Raw genomic sequence first — 21,547 nt, forward strand, 5'->3', positions numbered from 1 at the left:
CTTTAAACCCAAGGTTAAGTGGTAGTATCCTGTTTTGCAGCTTCAAAATTTGAGTCACAGAGAAGTTCCACGAATTGCCAAAGGTCAGTTGGTTAGTCAATGGCAGAACCAACCCCATGTTCCAGTGACTCCAAACCCACTGCTTTTTCCACCTAATTATAATGCAGTTTCTTTTGTTTTAAGCCTTCCAAATAGTTTTCAGCCCATCTGAAGATATCATATCTAAGTCAGTTCGAATTAATATGGCAGGACCTTGGGTAACCACATTAGTATTTTTGAGCCTTTCTTACTATTTTTTCTCTTCAGAATAATTACAAACTGCTGTGTTTTAATTACAGTGACTTTTAGGATGCTCTAGATTTCTTCCAAACAGTTGGTTTTTGTAATTTCTCCCTCTATCTTTTCATCGCAAAAATTCTAAACTCTCCTGCACCCCAGTGGATTTTCTCCTTAAGAAGAAACACTAACTGATGTAGTCCATCTGAATGGCATGATGGAGGTGCACAGAAATAGTCTCTGTCGAATATGAGATGTAAATGCTCTCAGGTAACTCTCCTTCTTTGAAAGCGATGTAAAGCAATATTGTTTTCAAAGCCACTTGGAGGCAATTTACAGGCAAGAAACAAGATGGTCTGCGTAAAAACAATAATTCCTATTTCCTTGCGTTACCTGCATGTCGCACAACCCTGCAAATTATTCATAGAAACAACTTAGGAAAAGGTAGTAGTTCTACAATATTCTGTGATTAAAGAACCACTGAGCATCCCTTACTTGGTTGATGGTTAGTATCTATATTTGTTTATAAAGAAATATAATGTAGCTCTAATGGAATGGCTCCTATAACACAAAAAGAAAACAGCTAATTGTATTACGAAGGCAGCAGGGCCTTTCCACCAATGACCCAAGAGACAGTTTTTTCTTCCCATTAAGAGTCATCTCCCTATGACATATTTAGTAAAGAAAAGAGACTATTTAGTTTATATTTGTTTCTGAATCATCCCTGATTGCTGCCTCACCTGAGATATATAGTTTTCCTCTCTCCTCCTCAGTGTGTCACATCCACATTGTCAAAGGATGGTCAAGAAGAGGTGAACAGGGGCCTTACTTGTGTTGATAGTTCTGTCATTTCTATCTTTTTGTCTTTTGTTGTTAAGGTATAACTGACATGTAAAAAGTTATACATATTTAATATTTACAACTCAAAGAGTTTGGGGTAATCATACACCTGTGAAACCATCACTGCCATCAGAGTCATAGACATACCCATCACCTCCCAAGGTTTCTCCTAACCTACTTTGTAATAATAGTAATAATGGTAATAATAATAATAAGTCTTTATAATAATAATAATCTACTACTGTATAGCAAATCTCTAGAACTTATTTATTTTACATAAATTAAACTTTACAATCTTTATTTATCACTTACCCATATTCCCTTAGTCTAAGCCCTTGGCAATCAGCATTGTACCCTCTGTTTCTATGAGTTTGACTATTTTAGGTTTTAGGTACAAATGAGATCATACAGTATTTGTCTGTCTCCCTATGTCTGACTTATTTCACATAGTGCAATGTCCTCGGGGTCTATCCATGTTGCTACAAATGTTAGGACTTTCTTCCTCTTTTAAAACTGAATAATATTCTTTTGTATGTATATATCAGATTTTCTCTATCCATCCATCTGTCGGTGGGCATTTAGGTAGTTTCCATATTTTGCCTATTGGGAGTAATGTTGCAGTGAACATGGAAGTACAAAGTATCTCTTTGAAATCCTGATTCCAATTCTCTTGAATAAATACCAAACGAGATTGCTGGATTTTGATGATAGTTCTATTTTTAATTATTGTGTCATTTCCTTGTTTACTGCCATCTCATAAAGTTATAGACAGGTAGCTGGCTGTTCTTAAGCTCTAGTGGAAACAAAAAAGAATTGCGGTGTATTACAGGAAAAAAAAATTGACTATCCACTTATTTCCATAGTCCAGGAAAGATTCCCCAAATTAAGTCTTTACAGGCAGTATACTATAGCCATTCCTGTTCCTAACCTTATTTCTTGATTTCAATTTTACTTTTCTCTCCCAAATATAGTGTCTTTCTTTATTGCTTTGCTCCTTGAAATCAACACCTACTTTTTGGGAAATTTCATTCATTCACAGGGGCTATCATCCCAGGATTCATTCACCAAATTCATCAAATTTCTTAAAGTCTAAGCTTATTCTTGGAACCACTAAGAATTATACAGTAAACACAACAAAATCTATGAGCTGCAACAAAAGTGATGCTTAGAGTGAAATTTATAGCATTGAATGCATATATTAAAAAAAGAAGAAAGATATAAAATCAACACTCTTAGTTGCTAGCATAGGAAACTAGAAAAAGAAGAGCAAGTTAAATCCAAAGTGAGCAGAAGAAAAGAAATAAGAATTAGAGCAGAAATCAATGAAAATGAAAATGAAAATAAGAAATAGAGAACACCAATAAAGTTAAAAGCTGATTATTTGAAAAGAGCAACAAAACAGTAAGCTTTTAGTCAGGGTAAGAAAAAGAGAGGACACAAATTTGCTAATATCACAAATGAAAGAGGGGTCATGACTATAGATCCTGTGGATGTTAAAGAAACCTATGAACAACTCTTTGTCCACAATTTTGACAGCATGAATGAAATAGTCCAATTCCTTGAAAGACATAATTTGCTCAAACTGACACAAGAAGAAATAAACAATCTAAACAGGCCAATATCTAGTTAAGAAATTAAACAAATAATTAATAACGTTCCAAAACAATAAGTACCAGGCCCAGATGGGTTCACAGAGAATTCTACCAAAGATTTAAGAAGGAAATTATACCAATTCTCTACAATCTCTTTAAGAGGATAGAATCACAAAGAATATTTTCCAATCCATTCTAGGAAGCCAGTATTATCCTAATACCAAAACCAAACAAAGACATTACAAGAAAACTACAGACCAATATCTCATGAATATAAATGCAAAAATCTTCAACAAAATATTAGCAAACTAAAACCAAAACAGTTTAGAAAGAAACATAATGACCAAGTGTGATTTATCCCAAGTATGCAAGGCTGATTCAACATTCAAAAATCAATTAATATAATCATTATATCACATGCCACTGATGATATCACCATTAATCATATCAGTAGATGCAGAAAAAGCACTAGATAATATCCAGGACTCATTCATCATAAGAACTCTCAGCGAACTAAGAACAAAGGAGAACTCCTTCAACTTGATAAAGATATATCTACAATAAACCTAGAGCTAACATCACACTTAATGAGGAACCCAAATTTTTCTGACTAAGGTCAGGTACAAGGCCAAGATGTCCTCTCAACCACTCCTTCAACATTGTACTGGAAGTCCTTGCTGATGCAACAAGACAAGAAAGGGAAATAAAAGGCATACGGATTGGAGAGGAATACATAAAACTGTCTTTGTTCATAGATGACAAAATCATCTATGGAAAAAATGTGAGTCAACAAAAAAACTTCTGGAACTAATAAGCAATTACAACCAGGTCACAGGATACAATTTTAATATACAAAAGTAAATTGCTTTACTATATACCAGTAATGAACAAGTGGAACTTGAAATAAAAAAATACAACACCATTTACATTAGCACCCCCCCAACTTGAAATACTTAAGTTATAAATCTAACAAAGAGGTAAAAGATCTCTATGAGGAAAACTATAAAACTCTGATATATGAAATCAAAGAACTAAATAAATATAGATTCTTCATGTCATGGAAAAGAAGACTCAATATTGTCAAAATGTCAGTTCATCCCAATTTGATCTATAGATTCAATGCTATCCCAATCAAAATCTCAGCAAGTTATTTTATAGATATGGATAAATTAATTCTAAGGTTTACATGGAGAAGCAAAGGATCCAGAATAGCCAACACAATATTGAAAGAGGAAAACAAAGATGGAGAATTGACATTACCAACTTCAAGACTCACTATAAAGCTACAGTAACAAGACAGTGTGGTGTTGGCAAAACAATAGACAAATAGAGGGGTGTCCGGCTGGCTCAGAGGAGCATGCAAATCTTGACCTTGGGGTTATGGTTTCAAGCCCAATGTTGGGTGTAGAGATTACTTAAAAATAAAATCTTAAAAAAAAAAAAAAAGAATAGACAAATGCATCAATGGAACAGAAAAAAAAGCCCCAGAAGTAGACCCTCATAAATGTAGTCAACTGATCTTTGACAAAGGAGCAAATGCAATAAAATTGAAAAAAGAGTCTTTGGACAGAAAAGGACATCTACAGACAAAAAAAAAATGAATCTAGGCACAGAAATTCCCCCTTTACAAAAATTAAAATGGATTACAGACCTAAATGTAAAAATCCAAAACTATAAAACTCCTTGAAGATACCATAGGAGAAAAAACTAGATGAACTTGGATTTGGTGATGGCTTTTAAGGTACAACACCAAAGGCATGATCCATGACATAAATAGTTGGTAAGCTGGAATTCATTAAAATTAAAACTTCTGGTCTTTGAAAGGCAATGTTAAGACAATGAGAAGGCAAGTCACAGACTGGGAGAAAATATTTGCAAAGGATACATTGGCTAAAGGACCATTATGCAAATATAGAAAGAATACTTAAAACTCAACAATAAGAAAACAAACAACCCAATTAGGAAATGATCTAAAGGCCTTAACAGACACATCACCAAGGAAGATATATAGATGGCAAATAAGCAAATGAGAAGATGCCCTACCCTGTGTTATCAGAGGAATGCATATTAAAACAATGATGAGATACCACTGCACACCTATTAAAATAGCCAAAACCTGGAACACTGACATCAAATGCTGACAACACTCATTGCTGGTGGGAATGCAAAATGATGCAGCCACTTTGGAAGACGATTTAGTGGTTTCTACAAAGCTGAGCATAATACCCTTACCATACAGTCCAGCAACTGTGCCCCTTGGTATTTATCCAATGGAGTCAAAAACTCATGTCCACACAGGAAACCTGCACGTGGACGTTTATAGCAACTTTATTCATAATTGTTAAAACTTGGAAGCAAACAAGCAAACCTGCCCTTCAGTAGGTCAATGGATAAACTGTGGTAAGTCCAGACAGTGGAATATTATTCATTGCTAAGAAGAAATGAGCTCTCAAATCATGAAAAGACATGGAGGAAATTTAAATGCATATTAGTAAGTGAAAGAAAATCTGAAAAGGCTATATACTGTATGATTACAACTATGTGACATTCTGGAAAAAGCAAAACTATGGAGACAATGAAAACATCAGTGATGAGGGGGACAGCAGGTGAAGGGGAAAGTAATGAATAGCACAGAGGATCTTTAAGGCAGTAAAAATACTCAGTATGATACTCTAATAATAGATAAATATCATTATACATTTGCCCAACCCTTGGAATACAAAGAGTCAACCCAAAGTAAATTGTGGACTTTGGGTGATTATAATGTGTCCATATAGGCTCATCAATTATAATAAGTGTACCACTCTGGTGGGGGATTTTGGTAATCAGGGGGGCTATGCACGTGTGGGGACAGGGAGTATTTGGGAAATCTCTGTATCTTCCTCTCAATTTTGCTGTGCAACTAACACTGCTTTTAAAAAACTTAAGTCTTTTATATAGAGAAAGAAAAAAATGAGAAAAATATAAACTACACCCTTTTAATGCTGCTTCCTTAGCCTCACAAATTCTGGTCACGGATTTGAATTTATCCCCTGGATTGGCCTAATTAAGCTCTCCTGTAGATGTTGCCTATCCTACCAGTCTCCATGGGGTGGACAGGCTTCAGTTCTGAGCCGCTCTCACTCTCCCATCATGTTCTCCCCCGTCTCTGCAAAGGCGAGTGAATTACAGATAGGCCATACTAATGCAGGCACTGAAGAAATGAATTAGTTCAGTTAATAAGTTAAGAAGTGTTTGTGTATGAATCCTTAGTAATATGATCATTTTATGATGCTGTAAAATCACTTCTTGCTATAAAATCACTTGCTTGAAACATAAACATGTTTCAAGAGGAATTGGTAATGTCAGAAGATTGCGCTGGGATTTGGGTGAGGTTTCAAGGACGTGTGTTCAAATTTGGTAAAGATATTGGAAAAAATAGCTTGGATGTTGCCATCATTTAAAATAAACTGTTGGGGGGCACCTGGGTGGCTCAGTCGGTTAAGCGTCCGACTTCAGCTCAGGTCATGATCTCCCAGTTCAGTCCATGAGTTCAAGCCCTGCGTTGGACTCTGTGCTGAAAGTCAACTCTGTGGCTCAGAGCCTGGAGCCTGCTTCAGATTCTGTGTCTCCCTCTCTCTCTGCCCCTCCTTGGCTCATCCTCTGTCTCTCTCCCAAAAATAAATAAACATTAAAAAAATAAAAAATAAATACAAAAAAAATAAAATAGACTGTTGGGGAACTTGGGTGGCTCAGTCAGTCAAGCGTCTGACCTCAGCTCAAGTCGTGATTTCATGGTTGGTGAGTTTGAGCCCCACATCGGGCTCTGTGCTGTCACCACAGAGCCCACTCAGATCCTCTGTCCCCCCCCCCCCCGCTCTTCCTCCACTCGTGCTCTCCTCCTCTCTCTCAAAAATAAACATTAAAAAGAAATTAAAAAGAAATAAAAATAAATTTTAAGGGAGAACAAGCCTCCCCCACGTCTCATGCAGCCTTCCATATGGAGGGAGCTTACAGTGTAACTTCCATTTCTCTTTGCCCCTTTAGTGACTTGGCTCAAGGCAGCTACACTGGTTTGCAAATTGGTAAATTTGAGGTAAATCTAGTGGTGACTAATAACCCTGTCCTTCTTCTCTTTGGAGATGAGCATCTACCTGAGAACTTGTCTCCACTGTTCTGCCTCACCAGTGAGAGGCCTGGCCAGACCACCACTACTGCCACTTATTTGACACCTTGACATTCAGCTGGATCTCACCCTGAGCTGTGTCTTCCAACTTCATTTTAGTCACTGGCCTTTATCTCTGCTATTCCCATGTCTGATTCTTCAAAATACTTATCACTCTCACATGGAAGCAAGATGCTATTTCATTAGGTCCCTGGCCCTCAAAGTCTCTGTGGACTCTAAATCTTCTTGGGAGTCTAGTAACTACAGCACTAGCTCACATGATGGAGATAAAGAGGATCTAAGAAGTGTTGCTTTTCAAGGTTAATACTCTTTATATTGGGTAGAACACACAGTAGGTGACTCTTCCTTCAATCCCACATAAACGGATGAGACAGTCTCCAGTCCCCAGTCAGTGGTACAGGCATAAGAAAGACATTGGCTGGAAGGCCTAAGAGGGGGAGGTTAAGGCTTTAGCTGAGCTTTAAGGAAAGGGTGGTACACACATTCCAAAAAGGGCAGTGTGCTATTAATGGAAAAATAAGCACATCAAGCTGGTTCTGTTGCAAATATGTATTTATAATTACATCCTGTAAGTAACTGAAAACTCTGTCATTACACTAAAAAATGTGAAACCTGCTGGAGCACAGCACGGCCGAGCGCACAGCACTGCAGCGGCTGCAGCATCAGCAAGTTCCGTCTCACCCGCTCCACGGACAGGACAGCCCGTGGTGATGTTCACCATGGGCTTGGGAGACGGGTTAGCACTAAAGAAAAAAGACAGAAGCTCTAAATGTTGATGCCAACACCCGGGCCTCTCCGTGCGACCGCAGCCAGCGAGCAGGCTAAGAGAAGACGGAAGCGACTCTGAGAACTTAAGAGAGCAGTTGCTTGACCTGCGCAGGGCAGCCCGGGTGGGAGCTGAAACTCCGCCCGGGGGCGCACCACCGCCCCACGGGGGAAAGCCGGCTGCAGAACAGACATGCGCATGCTGCACTTCGGCAAAGCCTCGGAGGCAGCCCCTGGCCCGGTTGTGAGCCGCCGACCCAGGCACTTAGGTAAGCACAGGAACGGGGCTCATCCCCAACAGGAGGCAGTAATGGAACAAAGTCGCGGGCAGGAAAGCACTGGAGGTGCTCCGAGGAGGCAGGTGGGGGAAGGGTTCTGTCTATACACCATGGTTAGCCTTGGAGAGTCACCTGAGGCCACTAGCTCCCATGAACGGCGTGGGCCCCTGTGGCGCCGTGACCGCACTGTTCCTCTCAGCAGCCCACTGATGGTGCGGAGGTGCTCTTGCATAGTTTTTCTGAGCAGGGTACAGTGTCCGTGCTGAGCCAGTCACACGCTCTGGCTCAGGCCTCCTTTTGCTCAATATCATTCACTTGCATTGCTGCTGACCAGAGACCTGCCTGCTGGTGTACGCTGGAGAAAAACGAACGCCAACACCAACCTTCCGTTTGGGAGACAGGGGAGCCATTTACAGGCTCCAGAGAGCTTTCCCGTCCCTCTCATTTCCTCCTCGGGTCCCATCTGGTGCTGCTCAGGCACAACTGAAAGATCAAATGCTGGCAGACCACATCTGGAAGAGTGTACATCTGGCACTCTCACCCACACCACCTCCCTTCCTCTCACCCTCACAGAACTAAAGATAGGGAGTCAGGACACCTGCTTCCAAGCCCCGGGCCTGCCATTGACCGAGTTCGAGGGCAACGTCATGGGATCACTTCTCTGGGCATAACTGTGTATGAAGTGATTTCTGAAGATTCTTCCAGCTCCAAGATACGTATTTTTATTTTATTGTTTTAAATATTTACTATTTTTGTGAGGTGAGGGGTAGAGCGAGAGGGTGAGAGCAAGAGAGAATCCCAAGCAGGCTCCATGATGGTAACACCAAACCCTCCGTGGGGCTCGGTCTCATGAACCCATGAGATCATGACCCGAGCCAAAATCAAGAGCCTGAGGCTTAGCTGACTGCACCACCTAGGCACCCCTCAGCTCCATGATACTATTATCCTGTGACAACCTGGAGAAGTAGACAGAATATTGATACCCTCCATGAAAGTGGAGACCCTGTTGTTCAGAGAATTTAATGATTCTGACCCTCAAGTTACCCACATGGTAAGTGGGTATGTCTCTGAACACTTCATGTAGTGTTTTTTCCACTATATCACACAGACGTGTGTATGAGCACGCACACGGATTAACCGTGACCTGCTTCACTTTAGCTCAGATAACTAGACACAGATGAACAAATCCACGCTTTCAGTTAAATGACACTAATTACTTGGACAGTATGTGGCTAATTAGATTTCAGGAATTGACAGCTTGCAGACAGAATTTGTCCTAAAGCCCCATTTTATTTGGCTCCCAGAGTGTTTTCTATGTATTAAAAAAAATATGTTGCTCTCTCTTCAATTGGGCATATTTTACAAAAAAAATCCACATTTTCAAATTCTCTTCAACAGATCTGGCAACATGACAGTAATTGGCTGAAATGGGTTTGTCATATTGTCCTTTCAGTTAGTGTTTTTCAGCCTTGGCATTATTGACATTTTGGGCTATGTGATTCTTTGTTGTGGGGAGCTTTCCTTGTACTTGGAGGTGTTGAATAGCATCCCTGTCCCTCACCCACCTAATGCCAACAGCAGTAGCCCCTTCCCACTGTGTGACAACCAGTTGTGACATTGCCAGATGTCTCCTGAAGGGTCAAACTGCCTCAGGTTGGGGGGTTGGGAAACATTGCTGTAGGCATTTGACTAGTGAACCCTGGAAAGCAGAATTTTCGAGCCGGCAAAGATGGAATGAAACCTTCTCCTTTTATGGAGTAGGAAACTGAAGCCCATCCAGAGATGTTAAGTAACCTACCCAAGGTGGCACAACTAGGACAACTAGTGAAAGTGCCAGGACTGGGACCCAAGTCCTCTGAATCCTCGTGCAGTGCCCTTTCCCCTCAACCTGCTGCCTCCCACACTACCCATTGCCTGCCAGCTTCTACCTGCTCTCCTTGCTGGCGGGATGGTGGCTTGTTGCTCTCCCACATGTGCAGTCTGGTCCCTGCCATTGGGTTTGGGTCACGTGGAGCAACTCTTCACTTACATGGAACATCTGGGTCTAGGCAGTCCCTGTTGTCTCACTCAGATAGAAAGGGGGGTTTCATAAACATTACTTTATTCTCTGTTCCAGTCACTTGACATAGGATTTTCCTCATTCCCAGTCTGGTTAGATCACCACTCTCTTCTGCATTCTTCTGCATTCCACAGTTCCTCTAAAGCCACTTACAAAAGGTGCCGCCAGAACCAAATGTTTGTTTGAAGTCATTTGTCACTCTGAAAACCCCTCTGGAATGTAGTCATTATACAGCAGTTGGATGACATTGTTTATACACTTAGGATTTGTTTCGCCATCTCCAGTCTCGTCCTTTTTTTGATAAAATCAGTTTAAGAACATAGTACTGATTTCCCACAAGAAATATTTTCTTTTTAGAATAAAAGAGTCCTCTGATGTCAGAAAGTTCCTGCCAAGGCTCACTGGACCAGGAGCCTCCAGTGCTCAGGTTTTCATTGTGGCTCTGCCACATATGGGCTAAGCAAATCTGTAGCTTTCTGAACTATAAAACACTGAGTTCGGGTGGCCTCTTAGATCCATTGAAGCTCTCACATTGAGTTCTATTCTTATTTTATCATTAGTTGAAGAGTTCATGTGAAATTTCTCCCTTTATTGAGTCCTGTTCTGATTGGTCAGGCTATTTCATTTTTGACAGAGAAAGCCCCAGAGCCTATCTTAAAATATTATTCCTTTCCACGCCCACAGGGTGACTTTTCCATGGTTTAACTTGAAATTTTTCTAGTTGTTGGTGAAATACTATCTTAGTACTTAGTACTTTGCCAAATGGTCAAGTAATTTTCACTCGGGGTATGTCCTTCTTGGATGTCCTGCCGACTGTAAGAATCATTCGAGTGAGGAATGATGGCATCAGTCACCCTCTCTCCCCCCACCGCCATCAATTCTCCCTCCCAATATGGTAGGACATGTCTTATGTCATCCTGTATTGTGATCTGGAGTTTATGGAACACTGCCACGTGACCACCCACTACTGCAGAGTCCCACTCTGAAGTTTGTGCTTAGTGTTATGGTTTCTATTCTGGATATATAACTCTTTGGCATGGTTTCCTACTGTCTTGGCTTCTGATTGTCTTTTCCTTTTCCTTTCCTTTCCTTTCCTTTCCTTTCCTTTCCTTTCCTTTCCTTTCCTTTCCTTTCCTTTCCTTTCCTTTCCTTCCTTTCCCTTCCCTTCCCTTCCCTTCCCTTCCCTTCCCTTCCTTTCCCTTTCCTTTTTTTCTTTTCCTTTTTCTTTTTCTTTTTCTTTTCTCTTTCTTTTTTTCTTTTTATTTCTCTTTTCTTTCTTGGAACTTGAGGAAAGACTCCTTGCATGAAAGGTAATGATAGCAGCATGGCAGTGTATACAAAGGATATGTGAGTAATGTCCCCCTGTATAATGTTTTGGATAGGCTTGCTCATGAGGTATGTTTGCACCAGTGGACAAGGGGAAAAAATTCGCCAGAAGGCCAGATTCATGAATTGAAGAAATGAATTGGGCATTATGGGCAGACTACAATTTGGACTCCCCCAACACACACCAGATGGTGCAAGTAGAGCTGAAAGACTGCTCACCAGTGATCACCTGATCGGGATTGGTTGGGGGACTGGGCAAGGCTGGGCCCACAGATGAAGCCTTCACTGCCTAAAACCCAGCAGGGCCAGAAGGCCAGTGCAGCGCCGGTCGCTCTATTTCCAAACCACAGCCACTCTTAATCAGACCCACGTTGTGAGTCTCTGTGTGGAGATACACGCACCTTTTTCTTTTGTCTCTATATCAAGAATGAAATAAAATCAACTTATTTAAATTTTTGCTTATTATAAAAAACCACATTACTATCGATTGAACATTGACTTTGTGTCAAACATTCTACCTATATTGTTTTGAGGATAGTTGCTAGCTGTCCTGGAGTACGTATTCTCTTTTCCTTTGTTAGCAAGACAAGTCCTGATTTTTTTTTTAATTTAAATTCTAGTTAGTTAACATACAGTGCATTATTGGTTTCAGAAATAGAATTCAGTGATTCATCACTTACAACATCTAGTGCTCATCACAAGTGCTCTCCTTAGTACCTGTCACTCATCTAGCCCATCTACCACCCACCTCCCTCCATCAGCCCTCAGATCTCAATCATTAAGAGTCCCTTGTGGTTTGTTTCCCTCTCTTCCCAACCTGCTCACCCATATGATCACCTGTTTTTTTCTTAAGTTCCACATATAAGCAGAAGTATATGGTATTTGTCTTTCTCTGGTTGACTTATTTCACTTAGCATAATGCACTCTAGCTCCATCCAGGTCGTTGCAAATGGCAAGATCTCATTCTTTTTGATGACTAATACTCATTATATACATATACCACATCTGTATCCATTCATCAGTGGATGGACATTTGGACTCTACATAGTTTGGCTGTTGTTGATAATGCTGCTAGAAACATTGGGGTGCACGTGACCCCTTTGAATCTGTATTTTTGTATCCTTTGGGTAAATACCTAATAGGGCAATTGCTAGATCATAAAGTAGTTCTATTTTTAGTTTTTTGAGGAACCTTCATGCTGTTCTCCAGAGTGGCTGCACCAATTTGCATTTCCACCAGCAGTGCAAGAGGGTTCCCATTTCTCCATATCCTCACCAACACCTGTTGTTTCTTCTGTTGTTAATTTTAGCCATCTGATGGGTGTGATGTGGAATCTCATCGTGATTTTGATTTGTATTTCCCTGATGATGAGTGGTGTTGAAGTTTATCTGGGTACGTGGCATCCCAGTGGAAGACTCTGGCTTGTAGTTTGTGGTACAGATTATTGTGACCACATGACTAAGTGCTAGCCAATGAGATGCGAGCAGAAAGATATAAACAACTTACAGTTCATACCCTTAAATTTAGGGTAAGATTGTGCCCTTCCCTTCTCCTTCTTTTTCACTGGCTGGAATGTAGATGTGGAGACAAGAGTTGGGAACAGACAGTTTGGCCCTGAGGTGAAAGCTATGTGTTGAAGATGCAAAACAGGATCCGAGGAGCCTGGCCCCAAACTGGGGAGCTATGCTGTTAACTCTGGACTCGTTCTGTTCAGACTGTATCATGAGAGAGAAAACATCCCGCCTCTTTTAAACCGCGGTTATTTTGACTTTTGTTATAATAGCCAGACCTGTTTTCAAACTAATAGTGGCATTCATTTTTATACTCTTTGTGTAAATGAGTGTGTACACCTCAAAGAGATAAATAATTTGCCTGAAATTGCTTATGGAACAGTCCCCTCAAGCAGCTCAAATATGATACTTTCTCTTAGAATTCCTCTCTGGTATGGAAATGCCAGTGAAATCATGCAGCTGTTTCCCCACACCACAAGAATAGCCAAATCTGAATGACATGTGCATCCCGGAGCATCTGCCTGGCTGAGTGGGTGAGGGTACGTTCTCTGTCAGCCTCCATCCTGAAGTCCCACCACGGCAGAGGCTGAGTTAGTTTTGAGGTTCAGATAGCCTATGTGGTAAGTCAATAAATATTTCATAAAAAATGGTCGTCTTCACTTAGTATCAATTTCATTACTAGCATTTTATCCTTAAGGGCTTATGTTTGGAGTTTTGTATATTTAAAACAAAGTTATTTAGCACCAGAACAGAGATTATGTTGCAAGATATTTTATTTGCTTATTTAACATTTTTAAATATTGTGTGCTTGCGAGGTTTGGGTTGTGACAGCTATCATGGTATCTCTGACTTGTTTTGTTTTGTTTTTTTTCTTTCAGGGCTACTGAGGTCCTTACTTAGGAGATTCCAAAAAGAGATATGACCGCCAGCGTTTCTTCAGTCCTCTCTGACAAAGAAGACGATGCATCTTCATGGTGATCTCAGCGCTTCTGATGCCATTTGGAAATTCGGAAACGGCTCAATTATATCTGTGAGCCATAACTTAATCATCTCTGAAGCTGTTTCCAGGTAAGTCAGAATCATGATGGCAAACAAAGCGAGAGGCAGAAGGAGACATTTCTTCCACTTCTGCATATGAGTGGGAGTGACTGAGTCATGAAAGCCAAAGCTGGGAATGAAAGCAGGGAACAGATGAAATGGCAGGAAAGCCAAGATAGCAAGGAGGGAGGGATCAGGGGTCAAACAAGCAGGGAACCAACCAGGCTGGGGAGGGTTCATCTGCATCAGCTTTGAAGCTTTTTGAGGCTGGGGGAGAAGGAGAGGGTTAAAAGAAAATTTAGAGAGCTTTACTTGATATGAATATTTTACTGAATGAGAAAAAAAGGTCACCGTCAGCAGTGCTTGAGACCCAAAACTGGTATGAAGTTCAGAGGCATGATGTTATAGGATGGCTTATAAACTGACAATGAGGAAGTTGCTTAACCTTTACAGTGATTGGTTATTATGGTGGGGGTTTCCAGATGGCAGGGGATTGGTTAAAAGTGCTTTTCTTATACCATTTTAGGAGGACATTTTAAATTTCTGTTATGATTATCAGTTGCATATACAAGAAATAACCTAAGGTAAGTTTCATGTACACTTAGAAAAGAAGCTGCATTTAGTTTTGCTTATTTGGCATAAATGGTTCTGTTTGCTTGGGAGATAGATGTTCAAGGCTGATCTCCATCTTATTTTATTTTAATTCAAATAAATAAAAATTGTTGAGGGTCTACTATGTGCCAGACACTGTATATTATCTAATCAAATTTTCACATAAATTCTTTAGATGGTATAATTACCATTTCTTAGCTGAGAATGATGGTCTTCAGAAGTTAGCCCAGTGATGTCACATGACTGATGAATAGTAGATCTGGGATTCAGACTCTGGTCGGATTCCAAAGCCTGTGTTCTTTCTGTCTACAGCAATGACTCCAGAGTCAATACCAGCCAAGAGAAGGCAGGTTGTAATGAACTGGGTAGAGCTGACAGGGAGTCAGACGTGGACTTTATGTAACCATATGGGGACAGGGTATCCTCTGGCACAAGGCTTTTAGGGAGTAGACTGTCTTTGGGGAAACACATTGGTAAACTGCCCTGGATGTGGGCCAAGAGATCCCAAGGTCAAGGTCTAGAAGATAAAGGCAAAACCAAATTTCTCTACAGAGGAAGTCAACTAGGATTTGGGACGTAAGCCAAGAATTTGACAGAAGAGGGGAGGAGTTAAAAGAAAAGAGGGGGCCAAGTACAAGGTGGGAGGTGGAAGCTACAGGGAAATGTGGCCAGGGAATGAGGTCCTGGTGATGAGGTACCTGAGAGGCTTTGAAGACTAGAAATGTGCAATATTTAGTCATAAGCAGATTGGTCACTGCACTGTTGACTCCAGCAGTTGTCTGAATTGTCCTGTAAAAGTATGTCACACACACTTGCACAGCCTTGTGTTTGAGACAGGCTCACGTGGAATGTCCCAACAGGAAAACAGAGCGCTGCTTAGTGTGGAGGAAGAGGCGACAGTAGAAAAGAGAATAGGCATAGAAAAGAGAGGGCTCCATACATGGAGCGATTAAGCCTCAGCCAGAGGTGGCCGGGACAGTTATAAACAACCTCCTGCCCACATGTCAAAGATTAACGAAGAGTTTGAAAGAGTTGCTGAATGGCTTACCTCATAAGGCATGAGAATTCAAAACAGTTTCATTTAAATATGAAAGGGCAAGTTGACTTTAGCTGACATCTGGTTTATGAAAAGAAGATATTTCTAAAAGAGCTACTCAAGGATGAAATGGGTGACCTTGGGCAAGCAGTAAATTCGCCATCCTTGGTAACGTTTAAGCACAGATAATAACAAAACCCAGGCATGGCAGTGGCAGAGAGGGACTCAGGTGTTGGAAGGGACCAACTATACAACCTGTTGAATTCCCTCACAACCCTGAGAGTCCAGATTCTAAGTCTATAAATTTGTAAGTCTACAAATTTGCAATTTGTAAGGCTCCTAAGTAAATTAAGTATCCAAGCAAACAGAACCATTAACATTGGAGAGATAAAGTTGCCTTACTATTGAGACACACTTCTGGGTCACTCAGGACTTTCTCCTATGCTCCCTGACACTCCATTATGAGTGGTGTGGTTTAGGCAGCCCAGGATTTGCTTTTGGAGCAGGTGGGCTAGTGTGCCTGTCTGAACAGGGATTCAGACTTCAGTGTCAGCTGAAGAGGAATCTAACCTTGTTTGCCTTTTGAGATTTGTGTCTGAACCTGACCACCCTTTGTCCCAGCTCTTTAGTGATGTCCGAGGGCTGGAGGCACCTCAAGGGAGTGAAAGCCCACCAGCGTCATGAGAGATGGAAGAGAAAGAGAGAAAGAAGCAGCAGTCTATGGAGAAAGTCAGGAACAACTGGCTCCCTTTTCTCCCTGGCCTGGCCAGAAAGAAAACAAACCAGATGCTGCTTCAATCCTAGACTGTTTGCAGGCACAAAGTATATACCAATGGCTAAAAAACAACTAAGAATATTATATTAAAAAAAAAAAAGCTTCCTGGATTTTCTCTCAAAATGCACCCAGAAACCCAGAATAGTATATTCCCGCAAGTTGGAGAAAAATACCTAAGTAAATATGATATCCTGCCAATGCTCAAATTTTGAATCAGCCAGGGATGAAGATAGCTTGGGTACATGAAATTCATAGATAAACCATAAACTTACAAAAAGCAGACTTTATTGGTTTGAATTTCAGCTTGTAAGGTATTTCACCACCCACTCAGGGTAGAACGACAGTGAGTAGTCAGAAGTCATGAAGGAGGAGGAGACGCAAATAACTTACATCAACCACAAACTAGATCATCAGCCCTGGAAAGTTGACTGTAGACCTCAGACAGTCTCTGATATTTGAATTAAGATTAAAAGTTCCCATATGAAGCCGGTCTAGGAAAGGCATTCTTGATGACTCTCTCAGACTCTCTCATGTGTTAGATTCCTCCACTGAGTGGGACTGAACACGTCTCTGGGGTTCACACCCACTCAGATTAGGTTCAAGAGGCTAAGCAGTTCAGTATTTGCCCCAGAGCTTCCTTCCTTTGCAGTAACTAGAAGTCAGTTGACCACCTCACCTAGGAGTTCTGGAAGAATTCTGAGTCCCACGTAAGCTGCCTGTCAGCTTCAGAAATGGTTTTCTTCCAAGAAACTATTTTTGAGTTGTGAAAAATGTTAACATGCATGACCTCCTGTTCTTCCACGTTATGAGCATTTTGAAGCCATTTCTCCAATCCAGATGTCGTGCTAGTTTCTGCAGATACAAAGATGAAGACACCATCGATGCTTTGGAATAGCTTGGAGCTTAGTCAATACGGTGCTCATGCGAACAAGATGAAAACCCAGCAGGCTAACCACTAAAGGGCAGAGTGTACTGTGCACGCAGGGGCTCTGGAATTTGGGAAAGGCCTCCCAGCAGAAGAGGAGCCTCAGCTGAGCCTCTAAGGATGGTTGAATGCAAGTTAATCAGGTGAGAAACAGGGAATGGCATTTCAGGAGGCAGGAATGGTACCTTGCAAAGGTACAAAAGAGGGAGAGATTAGGACAGTGGCATAAGGAGAGCAAGTAGTGCCAGGGTCAAAGCAGTACATTGTATCCTCTGGCTACCTAAGAGTTTTCCTGGAAAATGAACAAAGGCATGGCGAAGCTCAGGTGCTTTCCTGCATTTGACATTCAACAAACCTAGAGACACCAACTCAGAGCAAAAGGAAATGACACACCCTGACTGGTTTCTTTGTGATACCCCAAGACAAGCGCCAAGGGACTTAGAGATTATTGTCTCTGGAACAGTCAGGGCTGCTCATGTGTGTGTGACCTGCAGCCACACAGCGCTCTGTGCTCAGAAGCCTTTGGACTTGGGCGAATCTCTGCAAGTGCTGTCTTGAAATTCTTTAATACATCTTGATCAGAGGGCCCTTCATTTTCATCTTTCACTGGGTCCCCCAAATAATGTAGCTGATCCTGAGAATAGGTCATTTTCAAAGAATTTAAAATAGTTCAGTACTGTCATATACAAAGTGGAAGGAGGGCAAGGTGGCTGAGGAGGTTGAGAAGGTAGGCAGTGGCATATATGGAAAAGCCTGGAAGCCTTGCCTTTAAAATTTGCCTGTGGGAGAAGGATAGTCATTGAGGACTTTGAACAAGAAAGTAATGCGAAGAGATTTGACTTTTAGATCACTCTAGTGTAATGTAGGTGATGGAGTGGAAATGTAACAGTTTTTCCCATATAAAATTAACACCTTTTTTTGTTCAGATTTCATTTATCAGGTCTGAATTTTTGATCCATGTCAAAATGCAAAGGTCCCTAAGAGGAATAACTGCTGCTATGGTTAATGTACATTTTAGGGTCAATTAAGATAGCAAGACCTGTGAGTACTTTTGAGAACTGGAGGTCGGAAAGAGAGAATGGAAACCAGGAGGCAGAGGGTTCTGTATGGAGGAGGGGGCCATAGCGAGGCTGAGCCTTTAGAGGGAAGCTTATAGGCTTTTTCTTTGTTTTCATTTTTCACAAGACCAGCCTGACCCACACGTAAGATTTTTTTTTTCCCTAAAATTGCTTTTAGCACTCCCTACCTAGAGTCATTTAGTGCAGTGGTTCTCAAAGTGTGGTTCCCAGGAAAGCAGCATCAACATCATGTGTTAGAAATGCATTCTCTGCCCCATTTTAGGTACACTGACTCAGAAACTCTGGGGGCAGAGACCCCGCAATCTGCTGCTACCAGCCTTCCAGGTGATCCTCATGCAGCTAAGACCTGTTGCATCATCATGAGTTATCTATGTCCTTGGAACTCACACATGACCAGTGGAAGTGCCTATCTGGTATTAGAATGGAGAATCTAAAGTGATTTTCATACCAAGAAAAAGTTAGGCTTTGTTCTAAACATGCTTTTCATGGAAGTATATTCAGTGGGTGATCTAAGGTTATGTATGATTACAGTGTCTTCATAGGTGATAATTCCATAGTTCCAGAATGACTATAAAAGGTCATGTATCATTGCACAGACTCAGAATCATAGCTGCTGGAGCTAACTATGGCATTTAGCAAAACAAGATAAAGATGATTCTTTTTTGTGTATGCAAGCACGGTTGTTATATGGGAAGCATGTTTCACTTGTACCGTCATCTTCCAAAGGAAAATCTTTGCTGATAGTGCTGGAATTTTCATTTCTCTGCGCCTTACATTATACCAGTAGTGTCACGGCTATGTTAATACATATCCAAAAGTTGCTTTCGTTTACATAATCTATAAAATTTCTGAAATGCAGTCTAAGTTGCTGTTAAAACCAGCATTTCTCAGATTCTTTCCATTGTCCTCCATGAGTAATCCAATATACATGGAAGGATAAAAGAGTAAACACTTTTGTGATAGTCCAAATTTTTCCAGTGGAATTTTAAACAATTTGACAGTTCAGTCTTGTTAAAAAGTGATATGAAATAAATGCTTCTTAGCAAACAATTGTCCAGTAAATATTATAATTCTGTCTCATATTCTCACAGTGGATTGCTTTCTGAGTCTTTCAGTGGAATTCTTTCAAATTAGAGCTCAATGATCTTCTTTATATTTTATCCAAGGTTTGAAGTACATGAACCTGTCTCTACTTACTTGAACAATGGCCTCTATTATGGTGTCTTTTTCTTTAAATCCAAATATTATACTCAGCATTTTAGGAATTCCCTATTCCAAATACAGGCAATTAAATTGTCTATAAGTTATTCAGAGCCCTAGAAAACGAAATGAAATAGGAGTTTGTACTTTGAAATGAGTTCAAAAATGTGTACCATTTGTCAATGCTAGACTCTGTCAAATAGTCCTCATTATCTTCTGGTTCTGCTGTTAACAGACGAAATAATCTGACACAGACTTCTCTAACAAAAATATTTCCTTCTAGAAGTCTGGCCTTTCTCAGCAATCAGGATTCAAATTCTTGACCTTGAAGATGGGAGAGAGAACAGAATGCTTCTTGGTGCCACTCTAAGCTGGATGAAATTTGAAAACATCCCCCAGGATGAATAGGGGAACATGCATGGAAATTTGCATTGCTTTTAGCAAAATCTAGGACTAATTTGGAACGGATAGCCTGGTACTCCAGAATAAGAGAAAACCAAGTCTGAAACTTTGGAACCCCTGGAGATGTTGCCTGGGGACAGGGCTCAGATGCAAGGTTCACATCACTGGCCAAAGAAGGCAAGATGATTCTGAGTTGAGACCAGAACAAAAGTGGTCATCATCCTTTCCTGTTCAGTGACTGTTTACCCCAACCTCTTTTGCATTTTCCCTTTTAATTTAGGATCCTGAAAGTGTGATTCTGTTCCCACCCTCTCGTAAACTTCAGTAAAACAAGGAAGTAAACAAGTGTTTATTGAACCAACTTGAAGGAATGAAAGAATGGTGGTCTCCTTAATCATTTCAGAATACTTGAATATTAACCCAAATGAATTTCTAATTAGTGGACTTTGAGACAGTGTGAAGAAAGTGTCTGGGAGCAAGAGCCTCTTTCTAAGAGCAAAGGGGCTGGGGTTACAAACTCATTTCTTTTCTCCCCAGCTGCCTCGTCCACCTCTTTCCACATATTATCCTTCTTGGCAGGGAGCAGGGGGGATAGGGTATCCATCAACGCCACTGTTTTCCTCTTCCATCAGATCACCATTTCCTCTTCCTTGTCTGGTGCCTGAAACCCTCACTGTCTGTCTCCATCCATCAGTGAAAGGGTGGGATGGCAGAAAGTGGGAATTCCCTACTGAACACTTCTACTTAGATATCCTAGAGGGACTATAAATACCATCCGAAAAATAAACTCCCTACATCCATACCTGCTCCTTATGTTGAAGAGCCTCTGTTATTATGGTATCATCACCCAGTTGGCCAAGTGAAGAGTTTGGAGATACTGGGTTCCTTGGATGGTAGTTAAACTACCATGAGGACATGCGGGGGGGGGGGGGGGGTGTATGCAGCGTGAAGAGTGAGAAGAAAAGGTATTTTGGAAAACAGAGATTAAGTTTCAGCCCGGAACATGTGGAGAAAGGCAGGAGCTAGGGTCTGAAGGGCAGGCATGGGGCGCCAGAGCCCACAGTAAGGCTCAGAAAACCTCAGCTAGAGCGGTGGCTAGAAGGTGGGTAAAGTGAAGAGAAGAGGGGCAACTACAAGTGGCTTCCCTGGATGGGGGGCACTTCTCTAACCCTCCAGACTTGAGAGGCATTCTCACTTCCTTTCCTGCTCAGCTTCCAGTGACAATGTTTCCATGCTGAAACACCCTAATGCATGTGATTGTTTCAGAGACAAGTTCTGGAAAGGACATGGTCCCATCTCCTATTGAACCCAGTCCGACAAACAAACCGAAAGTAATCAGAACTAATTCATATCTTTGCTCAGTCTCTCAGGAAACAGGCAAAGGTGGAGCTGGGATAGACAAAGTATGTTTTCATGCCCAAGAAAAGTAGCAAATTGTTGCACAAATCCATTCATCCCTCATTCACCACTTTTCATACTCCTCACTTCCTAATATCTTCTGAAAATCCCCACACTCTCAACTCCCAACTTCAGTACCCACTCACTTTCTAATATAAACCTTCCAGCTTCTCCAGATTGCCCCCAGCTATTTACTTACACCAAAATTCATAATAAGGTCCAGGTGAATGTGTGAGTCTGCGTCAGTGGGAGGGATCCTCCCTGAGTCAG

At 41.2% G+C, this 21,547-nt stretch overlaps 1 protein-coding gene across 1 annotated transcript in view; it reads left to right on the plus strand.

Moving 5' to 3' along the window:
* The window catches only part of CCDC91 (coiled-coil domain containing 91), a 381,398-nt gene extending 360,624 nt beyond the window's left edge, over window positions 1–20,774 (plus strand). Inside the window, exons 13-15 of the transcript XR_008300195.1 lie at window positions 13,691–13,880; window positions 14,377–14,434; window positions 17,123–20,774. The gene's annotated coding sequence lies outside the window, so the exon portion shown is untranslated. The remainder of the gene's footprint in view (window positions 1–13,690; window positions 13,881–14,376; window positions 14,435–17,122) is intronic.
* Window positions 20,775–21,547: the final 773 nt, after the last annotated feature.

This window comes from Acinonyx jubatus, chromosome B4 (genome assembly GCF_027475565.1).
Source record: "Acinonyx jubatus isolate Ajub_Pintada_27869175 chromosome B4, VMU_Ajub_asm_v1.0, whole genome shotgun sequence".
Taxonomy (NCBI): Eukaryota; Metazoa; Chordata; class Mammalia; order Carnivora; family Felidae; genus Acinonyx; species Acinonyx jubatus.